The sequence below is a fragment of the Pristis pectinata genome, chromosome 22 (assembly GCF_009764475.1).
Source record: "Pristis pectinata isolate sPriPec2 chromosome 22, sPriPec2.1.pri, whole genome shotgun sequence".
Lineage (NCBI taxonomy): Eukaryota > Metazoa > Chordata > Chondrichthyes > Rhinopristiformes > Pristidae > Pristis > Pristis pectinata.
Window position 1 is genome coordinate 16,714,730 of NC_067426.1, and position 6,073 is coordinate 16,720,802.

Below are 6,073 nucleotides of genomic sequence, written 5' to 3' on the forward strand. Positions count from 1 at the left end.
TTCAAAAGATTCAAGTTATTTTGTTTTTTTCTTTGCAGGTTGCCAAGAACCAACGAATCCACAAATTTGGTTCAGATATACTCAGACTGGATACGTGGATCGTGCTTAGCTTTAAGGGAAAAAAACAAAAAACATTGCAAAATTTCAAATAACCAGATTCTGAAAGATTTTAATGTACTTTAAGTATTTAAAAGAAATATATTTTGATAGATCAAACTATAATATTACAAAGCAGAGCACCACTCTGATATACAGCTTGCTTTGTTTTGAATATGAATATCTGTGGCCAGGATAGATTTATTCATAAAACCAAATACTGTGGATGCTGAACACGTGAAAAAAAACAGAAAATGACGGAAATGTTCAGCAGGTCAAGCAGCATCTGTGGAGGGAGAAACAGAGTTAGGAGTTTTGGGTCGATGACCTATAATTTGGAATTATTTATTTTTTCTTTCTTTTCAAAAGACAGGAAGTGAAAGGTTCTAGGTATGAGAATGGAGCTAGATTTTAACTTTGCAGTTATATTTTATCATTTAAGGTGTGTTTTCCTTTCTAAAACTCAAGTTTGCCCAAATCTGGAAGTGTGTTTCTGATTGGGGAAGGGAGAAAAAAATAAAAACTCTTTGTCTAAAATGTGTCAATTGTCTTAATTTATTTTGATGTATGGTTTTGGAATTTATTAGGTTATGAGAGTATAATAAACTTTAAATTATGCGAGTAGATCTTTAGTAGTGAAAAAGCAAATTACATTACTTTATAGAAGAATATTATGGCTGTCATTGGATGTTGATATTGTCTTAGCATTTGACTGCTTTATTGCTTCTCATTTTAATAGCAGTGGATTCCAGATGTGAACACTCGGGTTCCACCCTGGCAAAACTGCAGTACATCCAAGCCTTTCATAGAGGTCTTAATTCGCTTTCCCTTGCAAAATTTGCCTATTTCATTCAAAATTAGGAATTTCTTTTAATTAAAATGTTACCAGATTGTTTTATGATTATGAAATTATTTGGGGATGTTAAAGCTTAAAACTGATGCTCCAAAAACAATGTCCAGTGAGGCTGATTTCCCAGCTTCCTCTGTGAGGAAATACTGTGTGAAAACAGGTGGTTTGCTCCACAAAAATAATTAATGGGACTTGAATAACTGCACATCCCGGTGGATGGTTGAGAAAACAAACTTTGTCAGAGAATCATATGGTGTCATCAGGCTGTGGGAGATGCATTTTGTTTAGCAGAAGAGCAAAAATTGTTTCCAATGGGGGCAGTAAAGATAAACCAATGTGAAAAAGATGTTGATTACTTTTGATAGTTTCTGCCTTTCTGCTTCAATTAATGTCTGTTGTCTTTTGTAACAACACAATGGTCTGCTCACAATCAAATTAGAAATGTGCTTGTTCAGCACTCTGTTCTTAGCTGGCTTGTAAAGAGATGTCTAAGAACTTCCCTGAGAGAGGCCGAGGACATGTTATCCAAAGCAATGTTTGTGCTCCTTATTTAGTAGTCTCCTGGCAAAGCAGCACTGGTAGAGAATAGCCTTGGTGTGGAATTGGAAACCTGTAAATCTTATAGTGAGCAGTAATATACTCTGATTTTCTTTACATTGGCCTACAATTATTTACATATATTTAAAGTTCAATTTTGCTTAATTTGAATTGGATTTATGTCATTAAAAATACTGCATGATCATAAGATATTCCGTTCCCTTGGCAAGTTTTAATATTCTGCTCATCAAAAGAAACTAGCAAAATAATGCTTTTTAAATTGTCAGTGTCTTATTCTAAACAAGGTCATATATAACTTTATCTAAGGCAGCTAATAATGAATCAATACATAATGCTAAGAGCACATATTTTGAAATGCTTTGCAACTAGGAGATGGTATTAATACTTGGATGTCTTCTAGGTTGTAGTAATATAATAATAGCCCAACCCATGATAATAATTACCAGCACATGCAGGACGTAAGAACTCCTTGATTTTGTCCTGCCATTCAATATGATTATGCCTAATTCTCCACTTTGCTGCCTGATCACCATATGTAATTCCCTTTTCAATCTAAATATCTCTATTAATCTCAGCCTTGAATATACTGTACAGGACTCATGGCCATCCAAGATAGAGACTTATATAAAAAAAAAATTCTCGCCTCATAGTGATGTCATTTCTCATTTCTGATCTAAATCATCAGTCTTCTGATGGTTCCTCGTTCTAAACTCTACATCCAGGGAAAATGGCCTCTCAGAATTTCATATGTTTCAATGTGTTTTCTTCTTGCTTCAATCATGTTGCACTTGCCTTCAATTGAGATAGTCCGCTTCCTTTAGATTTCTCCCCATCTTATTTAATCTTTGGTTAACTATACTCACCTTTTCCAATCTTTGCATTTTGTATATTCCAGTAAGCCATGACCTGTCCCTGCCTCACAAACCACATCCTTGTCTTATTTTTGGCTGATATAGTCGTAGATAGTTAAAGAGGGGGTTTGGAAGAGACAAAAAGTGGGAAGAGAAATTAACTGGAGATGCACTGGTTATGTTTGGTTGTTTAGCATAAAATCAAATAAGAACATTCCCTTGAAGCATTGGAAGATAGTATAGTTAGATTTATTGAACCCCATGGAGCAGGATAGCAGACATAAAACATATAGAGCTTGTGGTAGACTGGTACACAACATATTTACAACACATTGTAAATGTTTATCAGTTTAAATAGGAATGATATCAATATTCTTCTGGTTTTTGATTTGGTTGAACTCAAGTTTTCAAATGTGGAAAATTTGGAAAACTTGAACTGTGAAATTAATCGCAACTTAACATGAATAAAATTAACTCTCCATTGACTTGTCATACCTAACACTGATAACTGAAGATAACTGGTTATTGGAAGTCAATCATCACAACTCCAAGACATTGTCCAGTGAAATTCCTGTACCAAATCCTAGGCCCAATCATCTTCAGCTGTTTCGTCAATGACCTTCCCTCCATCATTGGGAAGGTGGACGTTGGCTGATGACTCCACAATGAATTTGTGGAATCTGTGAAGCTGACTTTGCCTCTATGTGGAAAGACAGGTACTTCAACATCTGTCCAATGGTATGTGACCTCCTAACTTAACCAAGCTTTTCCGTCAGCTATAAGGCACAGTCAAGAGTGTGATGGATTACCCTTGCTTGAATGCAAACATTTCCAAGATACTCAACATTCAGGAGAGAGTGGCCCACTTGATTGACCTTTCATCCAACATCCTGATCATCCATTCTCTCCTGTGGAGCACTGTGATTGAAGTGTGTACCATCTACAAAATGTACTACAGCACTTCACAAACCTCTTCTTTACTGAGGAACAAGAGCAACAGGTTCATGTGAATGGTACCACCTGCAAATTCCCCTCCCATGAGAGTACTTCAAACAGATTGCAGCAGTTCAAGGCATCTTCTGAAAGGCAATGAGCAATAGGCAGTAAGTGCTGGCTTTGTACATCCCTTAATGGTAAATGTCTTCATTACATAATGCAAGTTTTATGCTGTTTTGAATAACATTAAATTATGGTATTTGTTGCCTCCACCCTCCCTCATTGGCTGTTCTTGGAATAAACCAGTTGTATGATTGTTTCGTTCAAACCTATGATTGTTGGTTTTAAAACATTATTTAGTGTACCTTTATGTTTCATGGACCACAAATGCAAATCATTGCAGATATTCAAAATGTGAAACATAGAAAATATTGGAAATTCTCAAAATTGGAAACAGTCTGGCAGAATATGTGGAAATTGGAAACAATTAATGTTTCAGGTAACTAATCTGCCAGACCCAAAAATTAATGAGATGGAGGAAGGGAGAGGGAAGGAAAGAACAAAAGAGAAGGCCTGTGATGGGGTAGGAAGCAGGAGCGTTTGAGTAACAAAAGAGATGATGTAACGCAAAAGGTGTAACAGGACAAATGAAGAGACAAAATGTGGGACATGCTGAGATTTAGATGGGAGTAGCAGAATCATGATCCACAATTGTAGAATTATCTACTTAGTCCTAAGAGCTATAAAGTGCCTCGTTGAAGAAGAGAGTGCTATTCTTTGAAATAATGTTGACCTATACTGGAACAATATATGGAGACTGAAATAGGGCAGTCAGAATGGGGATGAGATAGAGAATTAAAATGACGGGAGACTAGAAGTTTGGGTGACACTTGGAACATTGATGCCAGTTGGTCACCCAATCTGTATTCAGTCTCATCAGAGCTTCATTGTGAGCAGTGAATATAGTGTACTAAATTGAAAAAAGTACAATTAATCTGTTTACCTAGAGGCAAGCGGAGCCCTGAACAGCAAAAAGGGAGGAAGTAAAAGGACAGTGTAAAATCTCCTTATAGTTTCATGGAATGATGTGTACAAGTGAGGGATTGTTGGTGGTGGAATAAAAACGATGTGTCAAGGGGAAAATGGTGTGGCAATGTAGCAGCGTTTGTGGAAAGAAAAACAAAGTTACAAGTTGATGACCTTTCACCATTCTATTACAATCAACAGAATGTATGCTGATTTAAAAAAAATTATTCAGACTGCCTTCCAGATTTAATATTGCACTTCATATGTTTCCATAACTGTATGGAGAGAAGGCAACCTAGTTCCAGGAAACAAGGGTGGGGGCTGGATTTCACAGAATAAAATCTGGACCTTTGTAAAGGCCTTAGAATTAAAATTTCTCAAATAATATGGCAAAATTGCAAAGTTGACTAAATGGAGGGGTTGTCACATAAGTGTTAATTGTTGCGAATTGTAAATCATTCTGATCCATTAAGTGTTGGAGTGGTGACATGGTCAAAGTAAGAATGGATCAGCCTAATAAAGAAATCATGTGCATGAAATCCTATTTATGTTTTCACTTAATAAACTCTTGCTTACTGATAAGAGCAGAGCATAAGGAAAATGTTATGGGTGATATTTATGCTTAAATTTCTGAGATATGTTAAAATTTTCCCTCTGCTGAATTGTATCAGAGACACTGCCTTTTGGTATTTGAAACAAATGGTCAATGTTCTATACAAGCCTCCACAAAATGCCATGGGCAGCACAACATTAAATTTTGAACCTGAATCTGCTCAGTATTCATGTATCCAGACATTGCACCTGATGTTATTGGATATTTTGCCCCTCTGTCTGGAATGCAAATATCAATTATAGTAAACTGACCCAAGTAAAATCATCCCAGGAAACATGAAACATAGCTTCTGATCTTCACCTGGATGGTTCAGCTTTAACTAACTAAACCACTGAGGTCGTGTTGAGGTCATCAGGGGAAAGAACTTATTGAAATTAGTGAAGGCTATTTGGTTCTACAAGCTTGTTCTGCTTTCTGGTTAAACCTGGTGATGCAAAATTGGACTGTTGAACTGAAGAAAGTAACCAGGGACCCACACACAGATAATATCTATAATTAGGCTTAATGGATATATGAAATTTAATGTCAATAAACACAGAAAGGAAAAGTGGGGCAAAGCATCTGAACAGTGAATGTTTTAATATAGACCAAGGTGAAGTTGAAAGTGTTCCTCGTTGATAGCAAGCGTTACATTTATTGCTTAATTACTGTGGAGCAGTACGAAACAGTACTGATTTATTGCTAATATAAATAGCCAAGGATGTCACACTAAAATTGCTCCATGTTCTGATTAAATTACAATTTTGGTCATTTGTAGCAAGCATTCAATGCCATTGAAACGATACAGAGAAAAGCGATGTGGCTGACCCCACGGTAACAAACTTATGGCGAGCTCCCGAGCAATGAAAGAACGTGACGCCAGAATGAACTTTAGGTTATTTACAAATGAATCTGGGGCACAACTTCACACACAAACTATTCAGAGGTTTAAACGGACAAAGTAATTGTGGTACAGCACAGAAATACCACGCAACAATGATCCAAATCAAATGGCCTTAGAGCCGGATAAAGTAGAAGTTGTGGCAGCAAATTCAAGGCAGTTCTGCAGTGAGGGGCCACAAAGTGTCACAGCCCAGGGGCTGCAGCGGGCGGGAACCGTCTCTCCCCACATACCGACTCAGCGACCTGCCTCACGGGGTGGGG

General features: G+C 37.0%; 1 protein-coding gene across 3 annotated transcripts in view; it reads left to right on the top strand.

Moving 5' to 3' along the window:
- LOC127581748 (polyadenylate-binding protein 4-like) overlaps nt 1–629 on the top strand; it is a 35,761-nt gene extending 35,132 nt beyond the window's left edge. For 2 of the 3 annotated variants that reach the window (XM_052036430.1, XM_052036431.1), the window contains one exon: nt 39–614. The gene's annotated coding sequence lies outside the window, so the exon portion shown is untranslated. Of the gene's footprint in view, nt 1–38 lie in introns of all 3 variants that reach the window. The other variant, XM_052036429.1, reaches the window with a different exon arrangement.
- Nucleotides 630–6,073: the final 5,444 nt, after the last annotated feature.